At 40.8% G+C, this 25,450-nt stretch overlaps 1 long non-coding RNA gene across 2 annotated transcripts; it reads right to left on the bottom strand.

The window, feature by feature from the left end:
- Nucleotides 1–1,210: 1,210 nt before the first annotated feature.
- On the bottom strand, nucleotides 1,211–6,713 carry LOC120428495 (uncharacterized). 2 transcript variants are annotated; one of them, XR_005607113.2, is made up of 5 exons: nucleotides 5,649–5,802; nucleotides 5,300–5,532; nucleotides 5,067–5,250; nucleotides 3,389–5,013; nucleotides 1,211–3,266 (listed from the first exon to the last, which is right to left on the bottom strand). It is a non-coding gene; the product is annotated as an uncharacterized LOC120428495 (long non-coding RNA). The 2 variants fall into 2 exon arrangements; XR_005607114.2 differs by lacking the exon at nucleotides 1,211–3,266 and having other exon boundaries at nucleotides 4,334–5,013; nucleotides 5,757–6,713.
- Nucleotides 6,714–25,450: the final 18,737 nt, after the last annotated feature.

The raw sequence follows: 25,450 nt of genomic DNA, 5'->3' as shown, positions 1-25,450 counted from the left end.
TCTAAAATTCTAAAATTCTAAAATTCTAAAATTCTAAAATTCTAAAATTCTAAAATTCTAAAATTCTAAAATTCTAAAATTCTAAAATTCTAAAATTCTAAAATTCTAAAATTCTAAAATTCTAAAATTCTAAAATTCTAAAATTCTAAAATTCTAAAATTCTAAAATTCTAAAATTCTAAAATTCTAAAATTCTAAAATTCTAAAATTCTAAAATTCTAAAATTCTAAAATTCTAAAATTCTAAAATTCTAAAATTCTAAAATTCTAAAATTCTAAAATTCTAAAATTCTAAAATTCTAAAATTCTAAAATTCTAAAATTCTAAAATTCTAAATTCTAAAATTCTAAAATTCTAAAATTCTAAAATTCTAAAATTCTAAAATTCTAAAATTCTAAAATTCTAAAATTCTAAAATTCTAAATTCTAAAATTCTAAAATTCTAAAATTCTAAAATTCTAAAATTCTAAAATTCTAAAATTCTAAAATTCTAAAATTCTAAAATTCTAAAATTCTAAAATTCTAAAATTCTAAAATTCTAAAATTCTAAAATTCTAAAATTCTAAAATTCTAAAATTCTAAAATTCTAAAATTCTAAAATTCTAAAATTCTAAAATTCTAAAATTCTAAAATTCTAAAATTCTAAAATTCTAAAATTCTAAAATTCTAAAATTCTAAAATTCTAAAATTCTAAAATTCTAAAATTCTAAAATTCTAAAATTCTAAAATTCTAAAATTCTAAAATTCTAAAATTCTAAAATTCTAAAATTCTAAAATTCTAAAATTCTAAAATTCTAAAATTCTAAAATTCTAAAATTCTAAAATTCTAAAATTCTAAAATTCTAAAATTCTAAAATTCTAAAATTCTAAAATTCTAAAATTCTAAAATTCTAAAATTCTAAAATTCTAAAATTCTAAAATTCTAAAATTCTAAAATTCTAAAATTCTAAAATTCTAAAATTCTAAAATTCTAAAATTCTAAAATTCTAAAATTCTAAAATTCTAAAATTTCAAATTCTAAACTTTCAAATTCTAAAATTTCAAATTCTAAAATTTCAAATTCTAAAATTTCAAATTCTAAAATTTCAAATTCTAAAATTCTAAAATTTCAAATTCTAAAATTCTAAAATTCTAAAATTCTAAAATTCTAAAATTCTAAAATTCTAAAATTCTAAAATTCTAAAATTCTAAAATTCTAAAATTCTAAAATTCTAAAATTCTAAAATTCTAAAATTCTAAAATTCTAAAATTCTAAAATTCTAAAATTCTAAAATTTTAAAATTCTAAAATTCTAAAATTCGTGAAAGCAAGCGAGAATTATTTGTTTGAATTGTTTGGTCCCGATTTACCCAGATAACAGTAAAGTGACTAAAAAGAAGAAAAAACAAAAACTAAATAGTGAAAATTACTTACCAAAACAAAATGATGCAAGCAGCAGTCAAGTTCCATGAGATATCATCACACTTGGTATATTCACCTGAAAAATTACAAATTTTTTAACAAAGTGTCATGTTCGAAAGAAAAAAAAACTTATCTAAGTCCTCGTTGTCCTCGATTTTTGGTGGACAGAAAGATCGTCGAGTTGTCACCGGTTGTGATGCCAATCGACGGAATCTGCCACGAATGTTGAACGCCCAAGCGTCCCAAACTCCCGGACGCGACGACTGGCAACTTCCTCCAAGTGGTCCTGAGAAGCACCAAAACACGCACACACACGTACCCACTTCTAACGCAAACGACGGCGACGAAATCTGCCACGAATGTTGAACGCCGGAGCGTCCTTAACTCCCGGACGGTTCGAACTCCAGGGCGCGGCGATCGGCAACTTCCTCCAACTGGATCAGAAGAAGCACCAAAACACACGAATAAACACGCACACGACGACGGCCGCGGAATCTGCCACGATTATTGTTTGCTCGAGCGTCCCAAACTCCCGGACGCGACGACCGGCAACTTCCTCCAACTTGACTAGAAGAAGCACCAACATTCGCACACTCGCACACGACGTAATCTGTCACGAATCCAGAGCGGCACGAACTCCCGGACGGCAACTTCCTCCAAGTGGTCCAGAAGAAGCACCAACATTCACACACACGCTTACGACGGAATCGCGAAACAAACTTCCGGACGCAGCGACCGTCAACTTCCTCCCACTGGACAAGAAGAAGCACCAACATTCGCACACACGCACACGACGGAATCTGTCTCACGGATCCCGAGCGTCCTAAACTCCCGGACGCGACGACCGGCAACTTCCTCCAACTAAACCAGCTGCTGCACAAAAACAAACACACACGCTCAAGACGATGGCCACGGAATTTGCCACGATTCCCGAACTGCACAAACTCTCGGACCGCACCGGCAACTTTTTCCAAGTGGTCCAGAAGAAGCGGACACGGACACACACGCACACTTCAAAAGCAGACGACGGCGACGGAATCTGCCACGCCGGAGCAGCAAAAACACCCGGACGCGAAGACCAGCAACTTCCTGCAACATTCACAACAACAACTTTTGACAGTTGTAAAATTTGCTGTCTTCCGAAGTTGAGGTGCGAAAACTATTGTGTGCAATATTGCATCATAAACGACTAAAAATTGCACCTTCCGTCGAAATAATAAACATTTTAAGAGTAAAATGTGTTAGGCTCAATTTTCAGCAGCAATTCGTCTAAAACAGATGTAAAATTACACATTCCTTTTTTCAACATTCCATTTTAAAGCTTCCATTTTTACACAATTTTTTGCTGTGTAGATTTCTTCAAAAAATATTAAAAAACATCAAAAGTAGTTTGAAATTGTGATCAGAAATTAAGCGGCCCAACGACAAGCATCCCTGCTCCGATCAGCCGGTGTTTTTGGAGAGCCCAGAAGGCATTGGAGTTGCGGAATGTTCCAGATTAATGAAATCGATTCGGCTGGATTTTTTACATTGCGGACATCTTTAGCTTTGTGCACTCGAGGAAGAATGTAGAGCGAAAATTAGCACAACCTCAAACTGTCCCCATTTGCCCCGGAAGAATCACCTCGAAGTTCGAATTGCACGCGCACAACGGGTTGGAGAAAAAAGTAGTTTGATGCTTCCGAGCGTATTCTGCGATGTCGACTTCCGGATGCCCGAGGTTGGTATGGCCAATTGCGTACGCTGCGTTGGTTGGCTGACCGGTGGAACTCAGATGCTGATACTGAAGATTACGGCCGCTTCGGAAGAGTCCAGCTGATGGGAATAAGTTTGCAGAAAATGAGTGGTTCCGCGTTGGAGTGGATGCGCTAAAAAGGTTGGAAACTTTTAGGATCAAGATTAGGCAAATAACAGTCAAAACTGTTTGAAAATTCTAAAAGCAACAATCTATCCACCGGTGAACTTATTTTCACGTCTGACTTTCTCTTACCTGATGTTACACCTGGACACCGCTTCCAATTCGCTTATCGTTACAAACACGACTAAATTTGACACGAAATATTCTAATTTTAAAATCGAATCAATCTATGGATGTTTTTGAACGACCGCTTCCTAACAACAACACACTTGAACTGTTTTATTTTGATTAGCTGTCACTTGGCAGTCGCAATGAAAATTTACATTTATTTCAAATTTACATTGATTGTTATTTACATTCTTTCAAGATTTACATGTTTCAGATTTGTAAATAAATGGCAAAAACTGTTCCATTTACATTTGATTCATAGATTACATGCGATATATTTTTACATGATCGCCTTTTACATCTGATTTAACATTTTACATATGATTTTATTTTTACATGTACCAAGTTTACATTTAAAACATAGTTTACATGACGTGGAAATTTACATATTTTTTTCTGTGCACAGAAAAAAATATTCCTGTAAATTTACATTATTTATCATGTACCAAAAGGTATCATGATAAGTGATGTATATTTACATTAGATTCATTGGAAATTTACATGACTTTCATTGTAATTGTTCAATTTGAAAATCTTTTGAAATCGTGTAAATTTCCAATGAATCTAATGTAAATTTCCAAAAGCAAAAAAAAATTTTGCTCCGCTGAATCTAGAATCCGATATTTACATTGGATTCTATATTCAGCGGAGCATTTGGTAATTGGTGTTAAAGGTTATTTTATTTTTATCAATTATTTGATATTTTCTTCAGACGATGCTTTCAGAATCTTCTTGGTGATGTTAACACTAGAAAATGTATTCTAATTAAATTTTACTCTCACTCTTTTTGCACCGAGATTGATACTGATTTTAATTAAGATCGAGGTGTCGTTGCTCTCACCGGTAGAGGCCACCGTGATTGTGGATTTAGCAATTTTGCGTAGCATGTCGCAAAAAGTTGGCCTGGAATAGAAAAACATTTTAATGAAAACCACTGCAACCACTGCATGCAAGATCAAAATCTGTTGCAGTTAAAGTTGGCAAAGTTTTCCTCCTCGTCGAGTTGTCGCCGGTCGTGCCGGTACCGGCTACTGTTCCACAAAATAGGACTGCTCTCTAGGGAAACGCCGCCCTTTTCCGTCTTCTCGAGCCGGTCGTCCTGCTGGACGTACTAGTTCTTAAGTGTCTTGAACATCTGCACGTACTGGACGTCGTCGAACTACTTGCCAAAGCTCTCGTCAAAGTACGAGTACAGCGATTTGACGATTTGCCTTACGTAAAAGTCGTCCTTGAGTACGGTGATCCAGGAACATGAGGGTGCTTTTTATCAGGACTAGTATCCGCCACAGCAGGTTCTGGTTGATGATGCAATTCTTGATGTGGTAGGTGAGATGCTCGATGCAGAATGACAGCAGCATCAGTACCAGCCCGAGAACGTGCACTTCGCTGGCCGGCTTGTCCGTGAGGATGTTCAGCAGCAGGTGAGCAGTTGGAGTTTTTATACTATGCTCGACGAGTACTTAATAATCTTCGTCGGGGTGTCGAGCAATAGTACGATGCGCCGGTCATGAACTAAACTCGTTTTCTACATCTATCCCGGCTACAGAGACGCGTCAACTCGGCGAAGTATGATTCAAGTGGTTCCAAGCCTAAAATAAATTAACGCTTTTAATGAGCCCACATCAATAGCGATCCGTTTTACCTTTAATCGCTGACGCGTGCAGCACCTTCTGCAAACTGTGCTCGAAAACATTCGAAAATTATCCAAAATCGTCATTTTGATCTGATCCTTGTTCAACAGGAACTAAGTTTTGTGTTTCAAACCAAGAACAAATTGGCCACATCGTGAGCTAGCAATGGTTCTACACTCTGTGGCCCATCTGTAACTAAAAATGAACTAATTAAAAGACATCCTCCTTCTTGCGGTTCACTTACCAAGTGAACTCCTCCAGCACCAACATGAAAGTGGAAACGATTGCCGTGGAGTAACCGGCCAGCAACAAACTGCTCATTTCGACCCGCGACTCTGATGCCATTCAGAATTCGGGACTTGGAAAATTTATCGGCTTCACTGAGCAGCTTCCAAATTCTCCAGAGTTAACACAGCCGCTGACTGCCAGCTTGGAGCGAGCTTTCCGGTTTGAACTCGTTGCCATTTTAGTGAACCCCTAAAAAGAAGGAGATAGGTAGTTTGAGATTAATTATTTAATTGAATTGTAATTGTAATTTTATTTGGCAACGATATCCTGTTAGTCAGACTTTTTATCAGGGCAATCACACTCACAAAAGTCCTGCCAGTTTAAAAGTTCATTCACTGGACCAGATTTTTCGGTTCTATGGTTTGGGTAAATGGAATAATAAATTCTTTGAATAGAATGTGATAAAAACTTACCAATGGAGCACCCGCAGTCGAGCAGTTTTTGACAGTTCGCTCCATAAGAAATACATTGTAGAAAAAAGCAAAAACTGCTCGAATGGAAGTGCTCCATTCTGCCACAACTGAAAAACCCACGGGGATGCTTCGGCTGTCATCTGCATACAATGTCACTGAAGCCTAAAAAGTACCAAAGTTTTGGTGTCTAGTGTCAAAATTATGGGGAGTAACATGACGAAAAGGGCGCAAAATCGAAAGGACGAAAATATTTTTTTTCTTTATTTTTGTTTCGTTAGTTAAAATGAAATTAAATGTGTACCATTATCCGGGGCAAATCGAGACACATGGGGTGAATTGAGAAGTGATTTTAGCAATGTTTTTGCACAATATTTGAATATTTTTTAATTTGTTTCAGTAGGAATAGACACAAAACAACAAAATTAGTCTAAATTTGAACTTTTATGTCTAAAAACAGCTGTTTTGGCTTTCTTGTCGAAAATTTACCAACACATTCAAACCACGGGGTACCATAGAAGTTGGTTTGTTTGACTCAAATACATGCTTTTTCGTAAAACCCCACAACGTGAGCCCCATAACGTCCCTAACAATGGGCTATGCCCTAGGCTATGCCCTGTTCGTGGACTCGCTCTTAAGGTTTCCCAACAACATGGTTGAGCTCAACCGCCTCAAATTGCAGATTTAAATTAACATAATGATGATCTGTAAGTTCATTGGCCAAATAAGAATTTGCGGAAGACATTTCAGAGGATTTGAAAAAGACACCTGCTGGGAAGATTTGCCTGAGACCTGATGCTAAACATATATTGTTGGTGGCGGCATTTATGGTTTATTTTAATGAAAAGAATCAATATGAGTAGCTACAGGATTATTTTCCAAAAAATTAAATAAGACTTATTATATTTTGATTTGTGACTCTCTGAAATGTTATTCCCGAAACAGCGCCACCAAACATTTGGTAGCGGCTTCAGCACAGCAAGCTACGTCAGTATCACGGGCCTGGAAAAACCAGATTCCCGAACTGCAGACGGCAACGGCTCACTTTGTTTTGGTTTTTATTTGTTTTGACGTTTCTCATTCGTCAAGATAAAGGTTGCGCACGGTTTGCCAGGTTGCCCTGATTTGCAGCCTTGCACAACATTGTCTAATCAAAGGCGATTACCCAAAATAATTTCAAGCAAAACAATAGGTCTATTCCCGTACTGCAGAATTCTGCAATTCTGCACGAAATCGGCAGCAGAGCGTTCCCGTGCTTTTCTGCAACAAAAGTAACTTTTCTTTCAGGCAGAAATTCTGCAATGAGAGAGACAAAAGTTGCAGCAAAACCGTTCCCGTACTTTTCTGCAAGCTCTCTCTTCTCTTTCGTGTTGAAAAGTAACTGCAAGTTGGTGTGAGTACACGCTTACATAAAATTTGCATGTTGGGTTAAATCAAGCATTTTATTATTATGTAGGTGCTAGTGTAGGTGTAATAAATTTGATGTTTTATTATTACTGAATTTAAGCAGTATTTTTGAAAGGACGTTTGTATATTTGGAATTGATGGATTTTGGGGTATTTTTTTAATGTCTGGTTTTATTGAGAACTATATTTAATGTTAACGATTTCAGGCTTAGTTCATTAATGTAATTATATAGCGAATTTATTATTTTTAGAGTTAATAAAGTTTATAAGTAAATCTAGTATTACAGCACGGCTAATAACCCAACAAACAATTTGTATCATAAAAACAATTGTTTTTAAATTGTTTTTAAAAACTTTTATAAGACACATTTCTTTTGAGTTGAATAAATTTCAAAAAAATATTTGTTTAAGAATTGATTTTTGATCTTCAATTGCTTTTGAATAGACTAAATAGGTGTGTTAAAATAATAGGTAAATGTAATTGACAAATTATAAATTGTACCTGTGACGGTGCTACCAATTTGTATTCTTATATGAACCAAAATATTAAATGTATTTTGTTGAACTTTTAATGAAGGAATCATAAAAAAGGTATTAGACTGTACCAAACAAATAATAAATATAATTGATTATATGATTGATGCCATAATTTTTTTTGCTAAAACATAAGTTACGTTGTTTACACAGCATATTTTAAACTATTAAAAATTGATACCTATAAATTTTCAATAAAAAAAAAATCAAACCATCCACATTAACGACCCCCGGGTCTTTTGTGGTCTCTATTGCAAGTTTCTGCTCGAACCTATGAGTCCGAAGGCTTGAATGGGGAGAGCACCCAAACCTCTTTCTACTCCAAGGAACCTTCCACCCCAGTGTTTGAACTGACGACCTTTGGATTGCGAGTCCAACCGCCGCCAGCGATTCCACCGGAGTAGGCTTGGTTTGGTGTGTTGTTTGTACTTATGGCATGGAGACGGCTCCTACACCTGGAATGACTTAACGGCCTAACAACCAAGGCCGGGACCGACATTTACTTCCTCATCCGATGGAAGGTTGGAGAAGATGGGAATCGAACCCAGAATCATCCGCTTACAAAGTGGACAGCGTAACCATTCGGCCACGCACTGCCTATAAATTTTATTAAATTATAATAATATTATTTTATTAAATTATAATAATATTACGGTATACTTAAATTCTTAAATTCCTAAATCCCTACATTCCTAAATTCCTAAATTCCTAAATAGAAATACACTTATTTTGGAGTCATATTTTAGGTTTGAAATGCATATTTAGAGGATTTAGAGATTAGAAATTTCGCAGAGGTCTTCCCGGTCTTCGGGTAATAGAGTACACACTATCTATTTTTTATAATTCAGTTTTTGATTTTTTTTATTCACAAATTTTTTAAATTTAACTTTTTTTTCAAATTATATTTTTTTTAATTTTTAACTGTAGAATTAGAATTTGTGATGTTCTATTAAATATTCAAAATTTAGATTTTTTATTTCGAATTCAAAATACCTCAAGTCTGAACTTTTATATTTCATCCTTATTTTTCTTTATTTTGATTTTTTTAAATTAAGCTTTTTTTAATTATTTACATTTTGAATTACTTAATTTTTTTAAGCTTCGAATATGTGATTTATTTTTTTCTAAGATAAATATTTGCATTTTAAATTTCTCAAATAGCTGATTTAATTTTTTTAAGCTTCTCAATTTATTTTTATTTATGATTTTCTTAATTTCCGGGTTTCTAAATTTATGTGTTCAATATTTTTGAGTTTGTGATTCATTTACTTTCTAATATTTTTCAACTTTGCTGCGTCGCCGTTGTTCTTCCATGTGACATCCATAATTTATTTATGTTATCCTGAATAAAAAATCCTTCAAATAGTCTGCTATCAAAACATGTATTTATGATCCCTTCTATATTAAACCTTTGTTTGTCATTTTTTTGAATTTTATTTGTTAAACGCAGGTACGTACCTGCAACTCTCATTTCTATTTTTTACCTTATGTAAAAGTTTTGAAATGTTTCTAATGAATAATTTCTACCTAAGCATAAAAATAAGTCCCCGTTATAGAGGTAAACTTCTTTCAATTATAATTTTTGTCAATCCCTTTTTTTAAAATAATTAAAAAAAAAACTTTAATACCCAATTTAAGTAAATCCACTCAACTGTGTACAATATTGCAGAAAAAGTACTGGAACGCGCTACCCAGGCAAAAGTTTTGCGGCTTCTCTCCTTGCAGAACTTCTGCAAAAGAGAGAGATGAAGAGAGCGAACTGAAAAGTACGGGAACGTACTGCAAAAAAGTGACTTATGCTGACTGCAGAATTTTGCAGAAGTTGCAGAAATTCTGCAATTCTGCAGGTACGGGAATAGACCTAATGTAAATAGACTGATGTTGAAGTGTAAACAAGGAGTCTATCTTGCTCGCGTAAGCTGATGTTTACATTAAGAACGAGCAGGACAGGCTCTGTTTACACTTTGACATTGGCCCAATTGCATTGTTTTGAAAGATTTAACAGAACGCTAGCTGCACACTTCTGCACACCACTCTGACCGCTCTCGGAAAGTTTTGTTTTGGTATCTGTCATTTCAATCTCAAACTGAAATAAAATTTTACATGACTTTGTAATTTACATGAAATGATGTTTACATTGATATTGTATTTACATACTTTTCGTGGCCTGAAATGTGTTAGGCTGGTCGCATTTACATGACATTTATGAAATACATCGAATTAGAATTTACATGATCATCATTTACATTAAATTTATCCCTTTACATTGGATCTAATTTTTACATAGAGCAGTTTTACATTTGAAACAAGGTTTACATAGCGTGTAGATTTACATATTTTTTCTGTGTAGTTGGAAGCAATTTTATATCTTAAGCGCTTTGAAATCGTTAGCGCAAGTGAAAAGATATTGATGGCGACTTTCGTTAAGAAGTTAACCTCTGATCTTGCGTGTGGATGTGTATGCCACCAAAATGATGAGAAATGGTCTCGCAAAATAAAAATGACTAAAAGTGCATGAAATTTTATCTTTTTGGCCAGTAAATGGCATAAATTTGCGTGCTTACTCGAGGCGGTGCTGTTTCTGGTAAGTTTATAGCCTAAATAGTATTTTTGGAGCTTTAATCGAGCATCAAACTCTCCATATGACGAAGATAGGTGTTTGATTAGAAAGGGTATATTTCCCCTATTGTGAATAAAGTTCTGTTGCGTTTTGACACCCGTTGAAACTGGTCGTCGCATCGGGACCAAGAAAGTCGCCGTGTTTTTGTTTTTGCCGTTCCTTGCTTCCTTGATGTGTTGGTCAAAAAGCATCTGCTCAAGAAGTACTCCAAGCGTCAGAAGACTGACAAGATCGATTCCGCCTGATCCTGAGCAGTTCAAAGCTAGACGTCTGGTGCCCGTCATTGCACCGACCTGGACAGAGTGGTCGTGCCGATGGTCCTGCACTTCGTTATGGTATTGTCTTTCGGATCGTCGAACATGTGCAGATGCCGTACGCGCCAGTTAGATAAAGATTAACACCAGGAACAGCTCAGTGAGGATTCCGAGCGTGGCGAATCCAACACAGTTCTAGTCATCGCCAAACTTGGTTGAGTCTGGTTCGCCTTGGTCTGGCGAGAAGGCTGCAGCTGGACCACCTGACGTAGCGCAGGTCGTTCCAGCAGAACGAGAAGTGCTGGTTGATTACCACGCTTGACATCATCGGGACCGTCGGTTCTGGTTGACGCGGGCGTGGATCAGCGAAGAGTAGCGGAAGGAGGACATCTTGCCGGTGTACACGACGAGCAGGTTCGGGACCTCCGATCACTACAATCCGCTCACTAAACGAACCAACCCCGAAATAAAATTTGAAAATAAACCATAGTTATTTCATTACAAAAATGAAAACATTAAATCTAATGTTGTTCCAACTTGAAGATCAAATCTAGAGTTTTTTTTAAAGCCGCTTAAACTTTTTTTTTTGCTTTGTGGGTGTTTTTAAACCGTCTTGAGTCAGGGGAGGGGGTATACACCCAAAAAGCAAAAAAATAATTTTTTGTTCATTGGAACTTTTTTTCTCAAACTCCAGATTTATGACTTAAAGTTATTTAACAATTAGCAAATTTTTATTGATGATCTGCTTCGGCTGCGGCAGTCCTACTCCTCAAAGCAAGCTAAGTTATCCGATGCCGGTCGTACGCGGTTCGAGTTGGCCACTACCGGTAATATTTAGTCGCGACTTGTCGAAGTCCAACTCGCTCTTCGAGATGTTGGTGGCTTTGGAGACAATTTGGAACTGTAGCTAGCTCACGCTAGTTAGCATCCAAACCCAGCATCCAAATTTCGAAAATCGCTACCTAGCATCCAAATCCAGCATCCAAATTTCGAAAACCGCTAGCTAGCATCCAGATCCAGCATCCAAGTTTAAAGTACTTAAAAAAGTTGTTTTAAGTTACTATTTAGCTCAGAACAGTCAAAATATTGAATTCTGAGACGAATAACATTAATAAATCCTTTCAAAAATATAAAAAAAAAACCCGGATGCTGGCATGTTTTCTTAACGTAATTCATCAACCAATGTTTATGAACTCATTTTTGGGGTTTTCTGAACATATTTTAATCAAAACCACGTTGGATGATGGGTTTATCCAATTTTATTGGGACTTGGAATATTTGATATTTGAATTTCTCAATATTTGGCTAATTTAATATTTTAAATCCTGGATGCTGGCATGTTTTCTTAACGTAATTCACCAACGAATGTTTCTAAACTCATTTTTGGGGTTCTCTGAACATATTTGAATCAAAACCAAGTTGGATGCTGGGTTTATCCAATTTTATTGGGACTTGGAATATTTGATATTTGAATTTCTCAATATTTGGCTAATTTTAAATTTTAAATCCTGGATGCTGGCATGTTTTCTTAACGTAATTCACCAACTAATGTTTCTAAACTCATTTTTGGGGTTCTCTGAACATATTTGAATCAAAACCAAGTTGGATGCTGGGTTTATCCAATTTTATTGGGACTTGGAATATTTGATATTTGAATTTCTCAATATTTGGCTAATTTAAAATTTTCAATCTTGGATGCTGGCATGTTTTCTTAACGTAATTCACCAACGAATGTTTCTAAACTCATTTTTGGGGTTCTCTGAACATATTTGAATCAAAACCAAGTTGGATGCTGGGTTTATCAAATTTTATTGGGACTTGGAATATTTGATATTTGAATTTCTCAATATTTGGCTAATTTAAAATTTTCAATCCTGGATGCTGGCATGTTTTCTTAACGTAATTCACCAACTAATGTTTCTAAACTCATTTTTGGGGTTCTCTGAACATATTTGAATCAAAACCAAGTTGGATGCTGGGTTTATCCAATTTTATTGGGACTTGGAATATTTGATATTTGAATTTCTCAATATTTGGCTAATTTAAAATTTTAAATCCTGGATGCTGGCATGTTCTCTTAACGTAATTCACCAACTAATGTTTCTAAACTCATTTTTAGGGTTCTCTGAACATATTTGAATCAAAACCAAGTTGGATGCTGGGTTTATCCAATTTTATTGGGACTTGGAATATTTGATATTTGAATTTCTCAATATTTGGCTAATTTAAAATTTTAAATCCTGGATGCTGGCATGTTTTCTTAACGTAATTCACAAACTAATGTTTCTAAACTCATTTTTGGGGTTCTCTGAACATATTTGAATCAAAACCAAGTTGGATGCTGGGTTTATCCAATTTTATTGGGACTTGGAATATTTGATATTTGAATTTCTCAATATTTGGCTAATTTAAAATTTTAAATCCTGGATGCTGGCATGTTTTCTTAACGTAATTCACCAACTAATGTTTCTAAACTCATTTTTAGGGTTCTCTGAACATATTTGAATCAAAACCAAGTTGGATGCTGGGTTTATCCAATTTTATTGGGACTTGGAATATTTGATATTTGAATTTCTCAATATTTGGCTAATTTAAAATTTTAAATCCTGGATGCTGGCATGTTTTCTTAACGTAATTCACCAACTAATGTTTCTAAACTCATTTTTGGGGTTCTCTGAACATATTTGAATCAAAACCAAGTTGGATGCTGGGTTTATCCAATTTTATTGGGACTTGGAATATTTGATATTTGAATTTCTCAATATTTGGCTAATTTAAAATTTTCAATCTTGGATGCTGGCATGTTTGCTGAACGTAATTCATCCATCAATGTTTCTAAACTCATTTTTGGGGTTCTCTGAACATATTTCAATCAAAACCACGTTGGATGCTGGGTTTTTCCAATTTTATAAGGACTTGGAATATTTGAAATTTGAATTTCTCAATATTTGGCTAATTTAAAATTTTAAATCCTGGATGCTGGCATGTTTTCTTAACGTAATTCACCAACTAATGTTTCTAAACTCATTTTTAGGGTTCTCTGAACATATTTGAATCAAAACCAAGTTGGATGCTGGGTTTATCCAATTTTATTGGGACTTGGAATATTTGATATTTGAATTTCTCAATATTTGGCTAATTTAATATTTTAAATCCTGGATGCTGGCATGTTTTCTGAACGTAATTCATCAACCAATGTTTCTGAACTCATTTTTGGGGTTCTCTGAACATATTTCAATCAAAACCACGTTGGATGCTGGGTTTTTCCAATTTTATAAGGACTTGGAATATTTGAAATTTGAATTTCTCAATATTTGGCTAATTTAAAATTTTCAATCTTGGATGCTGGCATGTTTGCTGAACGTAATTCATCCATCAATGTTTCTAAACTCATTTTTGGGGTTCTCTGAACATATTTCAATCAAAACCACGTTGGATGCTGGGTTTTTCCAATTTTATAAGGACTTGGAATATTTGATATTTGAATTTCCAAAAAACCCAGCATCCAACGTGGTTTTGGTTGAAATATGTTCAGAGAACCCCAAAAATGAGTTTAGAAACATTGGTGGATGAATTACGTTAAGAAAACATGCCAGCATCCAAGATTGAAAATTTTAAATTAGCCAAATATTGAGAAATTCAAATTTCAAATATTCCAAGTCCTTATAAAATTGGAAAAACCCAGCATCCAACGTGGTTTTGATTGAAATATGTTCAGAGAACCCCAAAAATGAGTTTAGAAACATTGGTGGATGAATTACGTTCAGAAAACATGCCAGCATCCAAGATTGAAAATTTTAAATTAGCCAAATATTGAGAAATTCAAATTTCAAATATTCCAAGTCCTTATAAAATTGGAAAAACCCAGCATCCAACGTGGTTTTGATTGAAATATGTTCAGAGAACCCCAAAAATGATTTTAGAAACATTGGTGGATGAATTACGTTCAGAAAACATGCCAGCATCCAAGATTGAAAATTTTAAATTAGCCAAATATTGAGAAATTCAAATTTCAAATATTCCAAGTCCTTATAAAATTGGAAAAACCCAGCATCCAACGTGGTTTTGATTGAAATATGTTCAGAGAACCCCAAAAATGAGTTTAGAAACATTGATGGATGAATTACGTTCAGCAAACATGCCAGCATCCAAGATTGAAAATTTTAAATTAGCCAAATATTGAGAAATTCAAATTTCAAATATTCCAAGTCCTTATAAAATTGGAAAAACCCAGCATCCAACGTGGTTTTGATTGAAATATGTTCAGAGAACCCCAAAAATGAGTTTAGAAACATTGATGGATGAATTACGTTCAGCAAACATGCCAGCATCCAAGATTGAAAATTTTAAATTAGCCAAATATTGAGAAATTCAAATTTCAAATATTCCAAGTCCTTATAAAATTGGAAAAACCCAGCATCCAACGTGGTTTTGATTGAAATATGTTCAGAGAACCCCAAAAATGAGTTTAGAAACATTGATGGATGAATTACGTTAAGAAAACATGCCAGCATCCAAGATTGAAAATTTTAAATTAGCCAAATATTGAGAAATTCAAATTTCAAATATTCCAAGTCCTTATAAAATTGGAAAAACCCAGCATCCAACGTGGTTTTGATTGAAATATGTTCAGAGAACCCCAAAAATGAGTTCAGAAACATTGGTTGATGAATTACGTTCAGAAAACATGCCAGCATCCAAGATTGAAAATTTTAAATTAGCCAAATATTGAGAAATTCAAATGTCAAATATTCCAAGTCCTTATAAAATTGGAAAAACCCAGCATCCAACGTGGTTTTGATTGAAATATGTTCAGAGAACCCCAAAAATGAGTTTAGAAACATTAGTTGGTGAATTACGTTAAGAAAACATGCCAGCATCCAGGATTTAAAATTTTAAATTAGCCAAATATTGAGAAATTCAAATATCAAATATTCCAAGTCCTTATAAAATTGGAAAAACCCAGCATCCAACGTGGTTTTGATTGAAATATGTTCAGAGAACCCCAAAAATGAGTTCAGAAACATTGGTTGATGAATTACGTTAAGAAAACATGCCAGCATCCAAGATTGAAAATTTTAAATTAGCCAAATATTGAGAAATTCAAATGTCAAATATTCCAAGTCCTTAGAGCATCATTACCGGTGCGTTGCGGAAATTGTTGCTATTTTATTAACCCGTAACGCTTCTATTTTAGTTTAGTCACCCGGTCCCACACCGGTCGTTGCTAAATTGGGTTAGCAATTTACTACCCGGCAACCTTACCGGTGGTTGCTGTATGGCAGTTTCATGATAATGATTCGAAATCATTGTTTGAAGAAAACATAAAAGCTTTCACCATTTTAAATTATATTTATTTATTTATACAAAAACATACTACAAAAACAGAAGGCGCCTTCCAGAACCACTTTGGATGCTTATTGGCCAAATGGCCAGTTAACATGGAAACGGATACCAGAAAAATGGCCAACTTGATTATTTTTATGAAACCTTGTCATGTTGGATATCAAACTTTATGGAATTGAAAGATATGTAAATCTACGGTCATGCCGATGTTTGCTGACCCATTTTGGTCAATCTGGAACAGGTTACCGGTGGCCCCTTGAGGACACTTCCGGAATATGAGAGAAATCCTATCATCCGACATATCAAACTTCATGAAATTGATAGTTATGTCAATCTACGGTCATGCCGTTGTTCACTGATCCATTCTGGCCATTCTGGAACCGGTTACCGGTGGCCTCTTGGGGACACTTCCAGAATATGAGAGAAATCCTATCATCCGACATGTCAAACTTCATGAAATTGAAAGATAACCATTTTGAATGATCATGTAAAATGGCCCGTTGACCACTTGTAAAGTGATTTTATACTTTTTCAAAATTATGGTTTATTTTAAGCTTTTATCCAGAATTTTAAGCGAAGATGGCGATCGAATGGTGAACGCCCGTTATGTCAAAATCACGCAGTGGTACCAACATTACGAAAAAAGTGTGCCATGGCATGACATCCATACTTTTTTTTCTAATGTTGGTGCTACTGAGCGATTTTGACAATTTGGGCGTTCACAATTCGAACGCCATCTTCGCTTAAAAACCTGGATATGCTAATCTTTTTTATTTTTTTGTTAATAAAAAAACTTATGATTTATCAATATTTTGATCCCCACTTTAGGATACAAATAATATTTTCAAAATATTTTATTTAAAACAATTTCACACGTTTCAATATGAGTGAAACTAGTAAATGTCGTCAAAACTTTCATCAAACATTTTTAGAAATATCAAAAAGACATTCAAGTTTGCCTTAGGTAGAATTCTGTAATAGATGCAAAAATAAAAGTTTTCTTTATTAATTTGCAAGTCACCCTCAATCTTACATTGCACTTCATTAGGGATTCGAACTCATTACAGTTAGATAACGAATCTGATTGACTATCAACTGATTCAGGCAGACAAAATGTGGAAATCGGAGGATCAAGTTTGCAGCAAATATTTTACAAAGCTTTCGTCGATCAACCCACCCCTCCACCATTATTAAAAAAATTGACTCGAAAAACCAGGAGCAAAAATATATTTTCAAAAAACTTAAAAAAATGAAATTTAAGAGCATTCAGCTGAAATTAATTAAATATGCATTCCTTTGCATTTGTCGCCGGGTCCGGTGGTTTAGTGGTTAGCGTGGTAGCCTCTAAATCCCAGTATGGCCTGGGTTCAATCCCAGACGGACCCGGTGGCATTTTTCGATACGAGATTTGCCTGATCACGCCTTCTATCGGATGGGGAAGTAAAACGTCGGTCCATTTGCGTAAAAGAGGTTTTGGGTGACTCACCACACATAACCTTCGGACGCCTAGAAATGAGCAGAAACTTGCAACAGAGCCCACAAAAGACCCGGGGGTCGTTAAAGTGGATTGCTTTGCTTTTGCTTTTTTTTTTTTTCCTTTGCATTTAAAATCATTTGAGCATGTTTGGGTTTATTAAAAATAATTTGAATTTTAGTAAATTTTCGATGAAATAAATAAATGTTGTTCGGTATCACCGAAGAGGAAACCCCGCCGTGCGCACACCCCTGCGCCCACCGTGTCAACTGACAGTTGAACGTCAAACGTCACCCGCGAACCGCGTGCTCTGAAAGCTCAGAACACGTCCAACCGCCAACGAGGCAACACGCAACATCAGCAGGAGTGAAGAAGTTTAGTGTAGTGAGACGGAGGAGGAAGAAGAAGTGAGGAGAAAATAAAACAAGAAAATCCAAGTTTCCCGGTGTTTTCGTCCCTCCTGCGGTCCCGCTGCAAATCCACCAACAACCCGAAATACAGTCCACTACCCACAATCGGCCAGCCCCGAACATGGTCCGTACCGAACCGGATGCGTGAACGCCGTTCCCGATCAAGGCCAGGATCTAAAGTTGCCGGAAACCGCCGAAACTTTCCAGATCAAGCGCTGCAGTTCAACGTCACCCTCCGCTACCTCTTCAGCCAACCGATTCCGAGCGTTTGTCCAGCCGCGGACTTACGCCGTCGGAAGTCGGATTCCGGAAGTGTCCGCTCCAGGAGCTTCCACCAAGTGGTTCAACCGAGCTACTTTTGGGCTGTGGAGAGCAGGTGAGTTGAATTGTTCCCCTCTTCCCCGCCATTTGCGTGTCCGGACGTGTTCTCCCGGAGAAACACCGCGTACGTGTGTGCGTGTGTATGAGTACGTTTGTCACAGACGTCAGAAGTGACAGGATCGAAGCGTCGTCGTCCAACCGGTCGACGTGCAATCCACCTGTTCTCCAAAAACTTCGCGAATTTCAAGCGGACTGTATTTTTCAATTCAAATTTTCAGCTGAGAGAAAAAACGCGCGTGCTTTCTGTGCGAGCGACAAGTAAAAACTTAAGGTAGGTTTATTTCCAAGATGATAGTTAAAGGTGGGAACAAAAATATAAAAGTTATGCACGCTAAACTGAAAACCCTTATTTTACGACTAACATCCTCCCCCATTGAAATGGTGCATTTCAATCCTCCTCGGTCGTCTCCTGGTCCAGCGGAAGCAGGCATATCTCTGACACGCCACGCTTGCACTCGCCCTTCGCCGTCCGTAGTGTCACCACCCTGGTGACGTCGTCCTTGCCGGGATGCAGTGCGATAATCCGACCAAGTTGCCACTGCATCGGCGGAGCGTTCGGGTCGCTGATCAGCACCAACGCGCCCGGTTGAATCTTGGTTGTTTTGAACCACTTCTGGCGGTTCTGAAGCTCCGGCAAGTACTCTGCAATCCACCTCTTCCAGAACTGCTGCTGCATGGCCTGCACGTGTTGCCAGCGGGACAACGTCGACTGCTTGAGCTGGAGATACGACGGCTCTGGAACCGCTTGCATTTCTCGTCCGATGAGAAAGTGGGCTGGGGTCACGGCGGTCAAATCGTTCGGGTCGTTGGAGCACGGCGTCAACGGCCGCGAATTCAGCACGGCTTCTATCTGCACAAGCACGGTGGTCAGTTCTTCGAAGGTGAGTTTCTGGTTGCCGACTACTCGCTTCAGGTGATGCTTGACCGATTTTACCCCAGCTTCCCAGATCCCACCGAAATGCGGACTGCGCGGCGGGATGAAACTCCAGGTGATTCCGCGACTGCTGCAAAATTCCTCCACCTGCTCGATGTGCTGCTCCTCGGCAAACAGCTTGGCCAGCCGCTCGAGTTCTGTCTCCGATCCAGCGAAGTTGGTCGCGTTGTCCGAGTACATCTTGTTCACCAGGCCCCGCCGTCCAGTGAAACGCCGCAAGGCAGCGAGAAAGGCATCCGTCGTTAGACTCGAAACCAGTTCCAGGTGTATGGCTCGTGTGCTCATACACACGAAGAGGGACACGTACCCCTTCGTCATCATCGGCTTTCGTGCTGCGGTCAGCGACTTGATCAGGAACGGCCCAGCGAAATCAACTCCAGTGTTGAAGAACGCCGGTGCGGGTTGTACGCGGTACGACGGGAGATCTCCCATCAGCTGAACCGTCTTCGTTGGATCGACTCGAAAGCACGTCACGCATCTCCTAATCACCTTCCGGATAGTCGTCTTGACGTTCATCGGCCAAAAGCGTTGGCGTATCAGCGCAAGCAGGCCCTTCTGGCCCACGTGGAGGTTCTTTACGTGCTCGTAGCGGATGAACGATTCCGTGACAGGGTGCTTGGCAGGCATCAGGATCTGGTGTCGGCTGTCGTACGGCACGAAAGCTTGTTTGATCCGACCGCCAACTCTCAGAAGGCCGTCGTCAGGATCGATGAACGGGTTCAGTCCTCGCAGACGGTGCGAGTGGTTCTCCTTCAACGCCAACAGCTCGGTCTGGAACGTCTCTCGTTGCACCAAGCGCAGGATTAGCTTCAGCGCCGCCGCGCGCTCCTCGCTCGTCGGCAAGCCCTTCACCACCACCTTCCTTCTTGAGATGATGTAGTTCGCAAACCGCACCACCAGGCTCATGCTGCGAAGCAGTCGGCGGAAATCTCCGAGCTTGTCGAAGATCCGCAATCGCTGCCACACTCTCCGGGACCGGGTCCAACCAGCCGATGTTCTTCAACGTGCCGACCTTCCGCAAGATCAGCTTCGCAGTTGTCACCACCGGACCAGCCAGGCCAAGTGGATCAAAGAATTTGGCAATTTCGCTGAGTACCTTCTGCCGCGTCAGCGGCTTCGTTTCCTCCTCAGGTGGCAGCACGGTGAAGGTGAACCAGTCCTGCGACGCGTTCCACGCCACACCCAGCGTCTTCACGACCGACTTGGCAGCCGCGTCCTTCAGGTCGAACGTTGTTCCCCAGAGGCCTTCCGGAACTTCTTCGAGAATCGCTGGATCGTTCGCGCACCATTTGTGCGCGTCAAGGCCGCCGGTGTTCAGCAGCTTGCGCAAGTCTCGACTCAGCAGTCGGGCTTCTTCTACACTCTGCGCTCCGCAAAGTCCGTCGTCCACGTAGAACGATTTCTTCAGTGCCGCCGAGGCCAACGGGAACTCCTTCTCGCCATCCTCCGCAATCTGGTTCAACGCCATCGTCGCGTGAAACGGTGATGAGGCCAGACCGTAAGTCACCGTCTTCAGTTCAAACACCTTCAGCAGCTGCGACCGGTCGTCGCGCCACAGAATTCGCTGGTACGGCGTGTCTTCGGGGTGCAGCTCAATCTGGCGAAACATCTTCGGGATGTCCGTGGTGAAGACGTACCGATAGCAGCGGAAGTTCAGCAGGATCGACAGCAGGTCGTTTTGTACCGTGGGGCCAACCTTCAGTGCGTCGTTTATGGACACTCCAGTCGACGTTCTCGCCGAGCCGTCAAACACGACTCTCAACTTCGTTGTTGTACTGCTGGGCCGCAAGACGCAGTGATGCGGCAGGTAGTACGCGGATCCAGGTGGTTCGGACGGTCCGACATCGACTTCCTTCATGTGTCCAAGCTGCTCGTACTCGTGGATAAACTTGGCGTACTCTCGTTTCAGGTCAGGTTGCTGATCCAGCCGCCGCTCAAGGTTCAGGAACCGACGGATCGCCATGTCTCGTGACGCGCCCAGGTCACTCTTGCGCTCGTTGAACGGGAGACGAACAACAATCCTCCCGTCTGGCTTCCGACTGTACGTGCTCCGGAAGTGCTCGAGACTCTCTTCAGCCGTCGACGTCACCGGTCGCCGCAGATCTTCGACTCCTTCGATCTCCCAAAACCGGTTCAGCAGCTTGTTCAGCTCTTCGTCCTCGTTCACGGTGCAGAACGTACGTGCGATCACTGGTGTACATTCTGACATCACGCCACCGACCACCCAGCCCAGTTCCGTGTCTCTGAGCGATGGGAGGTTCGCCGCCAGCGTGATTCTCTTCGCCTTCATGAGATCCCAGAATATGCCCGCTCCGAGCAGCATGTCGACTCGGCCTCGCTGGTTGAAGTTGGGATCCGCAAGTTCAACGTCTAGTGGCAAGTTCCACCCAGCGATGTCGATCGTCTTCACCGGCACGTCGCCAGTGATCTTCGGGGCCACCAGGAGCTCGAGGTCGGCAGCAAAGTTGCCAACGCGGGACTTGACCTTCGCGCGCACCAGGTGACTGATTCTGGTCGTTCCCCCGTTCAATCCGCTGACCTGGTAATCAGCCCGTTCCTTTTTGCTCGCCAACAGGTTAGCAAAGCGCTCGGTCACGAAATGGTTCTGTGAACACGAGTCAATCAGCGCCCTACACAGGTAGGGTACGCTGCCGGCGCCGTAAACCAGCACTACAGCCGTCGAGAGTAGAGTTTGCTTCTTTGGGGCCTCGGATGTGGTGCAGAGTGTCAGACCTTCGCCAGACTGGGACGATCGCGCCGTGGCCGGTGGGACGGATTGAGTGCGGCTTTCTGCACTGGGATTCTGGGCAACTGTTGACGCCGTGTTGGCAGCCGGTTCCTGCTTCTTTGGACCGTCGGTGTGAAGCAGGGTATGGTGCCGCTTGCTGCACTTCTGGCACGAGTTCGTCGACGAGCACCCATCGGTGCGGTGCCCCTTCCTCAGACAATTAAAGCACAGGCCATGCTTCCGCAAGTGGCTGTACCTCTCGTTCACACTTTTCAGCTTGAACTGCTCACACTTAATCACTTCGTGATCCTGGATACACACTGAACACTTTGCTTCGCTGGCCACCACCAGCGTCTTCGTTTTCGTTACCGAACGTTGCGGTTTCACTTTAACACTTTCACTGTTCTGCTCCAGCTTATCCGCGATTCTGCGCTTCTCCTTCAGGAACGTGATCGTGGCCTCGTACGTCGGCAACACACCCGCCTTCTGGGTTGCTTCCCATGCTCTGCGCGTGTCCTTGTCCATTCTGGAGGCCAGCAGGTTCACGACCATCTGCTCCCCCAGTCCGTCGACCGGGAGGTTCAGTTTCTTCAGGGCTTCGGTGTTCTTCACGCAGATGTCAATGACCTTCCGGAGCTCTGCGGCGTTGTCGCGGGTGATCTTCGGCAGCGCGAAGATGTTGTCAATGTGCCGATCGATGATCGCACGTTTGTCCTCGTACAGCTCCTCCAAGACAGCCCACGCCGCGTCATAATCATTATTGTTGATCATTTCCTGATCGATGACGCCGGCTGCCTTGCCGATCAGCGCGTCCCGGAGATGGTACAGCTTGATCGCCGGTGCCTCGTTGGTGTACCGCGCCATGATGTTTTGAAACATGGACTTGAACGAGTACCACGTCTCATAGGTACCGTCAAACTTCGGGAGTGGCACACTCAACGGCGGGAGGTAGTTCTGCAAAGCGGCGTTCGCGGCAGCAACCGGAACCAGGGCAGCATTCGCTACGGGTTTGGACACTTCGTCCAACAAATCGTTGATCTCGACGACCAACATATTGTGCAGCATCTCGAACTCCTCGTACTGGCTCTCGTGAATCTTTTTCTGATCTTCCGAGAGGCCCAGCGCGTAGATCTCGTTCTGGAACCCGTTGTATTCGGAGTAGCAGGCCTTGACGGTTTCCAGGTGCATCTTGAGGAAGTTCACTTTACGCAAGTTCGGGTTTATAGTCCCGGCACGTTGCGTAAGAGCGGTCTTCAGGCGCGTGAGCTTCCCTTTCACTGCCCCTCTCTGCTGCACGAGCACTTTCAGCTTTTCCTCCATTTCTCGGATTTTCTGTTTCCGACGCTGCTCTTCCAGTTGCTTCTTCACCGGGGTCACTACTTTTTTCGTGTCGTCACCGCTTTCGTGTTCTTCCTCTTGCACTTCCGGATTCTTCTTGGGCGTATTCTTCTTCTTCTTTTTCCCGCTTTTAGGAGTGCGCGGCAGAGTCATGCTTTTCCATGCTCTTTTTTCACAAGAAGGGTGCTACGCCCCAAGCCGGAAGAGTCTTTCTCGCCTCGTGGCTACTACGCCCCACGAACCACTCCGAGAGTCTTTTTTCGCACTTTTTTCACACGCGGACCCCAAGGGCCGGTTTTCGCACTTTATTTCTTCCGGAACCGTCTCTTTTCGGACTGCTCTACAGCCGCCCGTCCACTGACTTCCGGAATAAAGCACTTTTTCGCGCGTGGGTGCTACGCCCCGCGCCCCACGCCTTCACTCGCAAACACTTCGCTCGCGAAAGTTCGATTCGGATTTCCCCACCGGTTAATCCGTCACTTTTCACTCCCGGACACTACTTCAGCTATCCGGTTCGAAGGACCAAAATGTTCTCCAAAAACTTCGCGAATTTCAAGCGGACTGTATTTTTCAATTCAAATTTTCAGCTGAGAGAAAAAACGCGCGTGCTTTCTGTGCGAGCGACAAGTAAAAACTTAAGGTAGGTTTATTTCCAAGATGATAGTTAAAGGTGGGAACAAAAATAGAAAAGTTGTACACGCTAAACTGAAAACCCTTATTTTACGACTAACACCACCCACCAGTGCTGCGACCAAGCAGCAGAACCTGCCCAACCGGTGTCAGGTGCTAAACGTGAACTTTCCCGGAACAGCGGAAAGTGGCCATGTCCCCAACCCGGAACCTGACGGATGCGATCCGGCAGTTCCAGCAGGCTGAGCAGAAGGTCGTCTCCGTCCGAGATGCGATCTTGTCTCTGCAAGAACCGAGCTTGTGCGACTCCCGGCCAAGGGAGCAACCAATCAAGTACGCGCGTGCGGACACCACGTCCGACGCTCTTGTTGTGGCCAACCACAGGCCACAAGAACCAGCTGAGGCGGTTGATACGGAGGTCAATCCAGCGTCTACCGGAAGCCAGAACGACGTCACCGCCAGCGCGAAACACAACCAGATGCTGCCAGCAGTGTACTCGTGCCTTGGTCAAGTCGGTGGATCCAAGACGGAATCCGATCCGGATCCAGCCCGAGTTGCCAAGATTCGAACCCGTCCAGGTCGTGTCCATCCGGACTACGGCCAAGAAGTGAGGATCGTCGCGGAGCATACACCGATGCTGCCGCCGACGGTTAAAGCCCATGACAAGCGCGGTCAACCTCGATCCTGCCGCATCCATCCGGATGACGGCGCACTACAGGATCACCAACCGGGCCGCTGTTGGCCAGCTCACAAACGCCAGCGCCAAGGCTGGCTTCCAACCGATCCACCGGACAAGGAAGTTCCAGAGAGTTGCTCACCTGAAAAGGATCATCCACCGAGCGAAATGAAGTTGTTGAGGTTCCTCAACCGGGGGGAGTATGTTCGGTATCACCGAAGAGGAAACCCCGCCGTGCGCACACCCCTGCGCCCACCGTGTCAACTGACAGTTGAACGTCAAACGTCACCCGCGAACCGCGCGCTCTGAAAGCTCAGAACACGTCCAACCGCCAACGAGGCAACACGCAACATCAGCAGGAGTGAAGAAGTTTAGTGTAGTGAGACGGAGGAGGAAGAAGAAGTGAGGAGAAAATAAAACAAGAAAATCCAAGTTTCCCGGTGTTTTCGTCCCTCCTGCGGTCCCGCTGCAAATCCACCAACAACCCGAAATACAGTCCACTACCCACAATCGGCCAGCCCCGAACAAATGTTGTTTCGCTTTTTTTGAAAATAATGATTGCAGGTTTACTATACGGAAGCTTAAAACATTTTCCAAAACAAAATTTCATTGAAATGTTGAAATTCTGGATCTCAACGATTTTTCATTAGCCACACTTAACTTATAGATGAATTGTTCAACATGTAATGTCACCACAATTTTCGAAATATAAAAACAAAACATTTTTTTTAAGATGCAAGTACATTCAGCTAAGAACTTTTTCTTTTCAAATACCAGAAACAACAATACCGATAGAAACTCGTTATTTTGTGGTTCCTATTATTTTGAAAAGATTTTTTTTTAAATACAGAAATATCCGATTATTTACATTAAATTACATTGCCCGAAGCCCACCCCCTTAGCTAGGTGCCTGCATCCTTCAATTCCATGAAGTTTGATATGTCAGATGATAGGATTTCTCTAATA

Source organism: Culex pipiens, chromosome 1 (genome assembly GCF_016801865.2).
Source record: "Culex pipiens pallens isolate TS chromosome 1, TS_CPP_V2, whole genome shotgun sequence".
In the NCBI taxonomy this organism is placed as follows: Eukaryota; Metazoa; Arthropoda; class Insecta; order Diptera; family Culicidae; genus Culex; species Culex pipiens.
The sequence above is the reverse complement of the archived record's forward strand: the minus strand, read 5'-3'. Positions and strand labels throughout refer to the sequence as shown.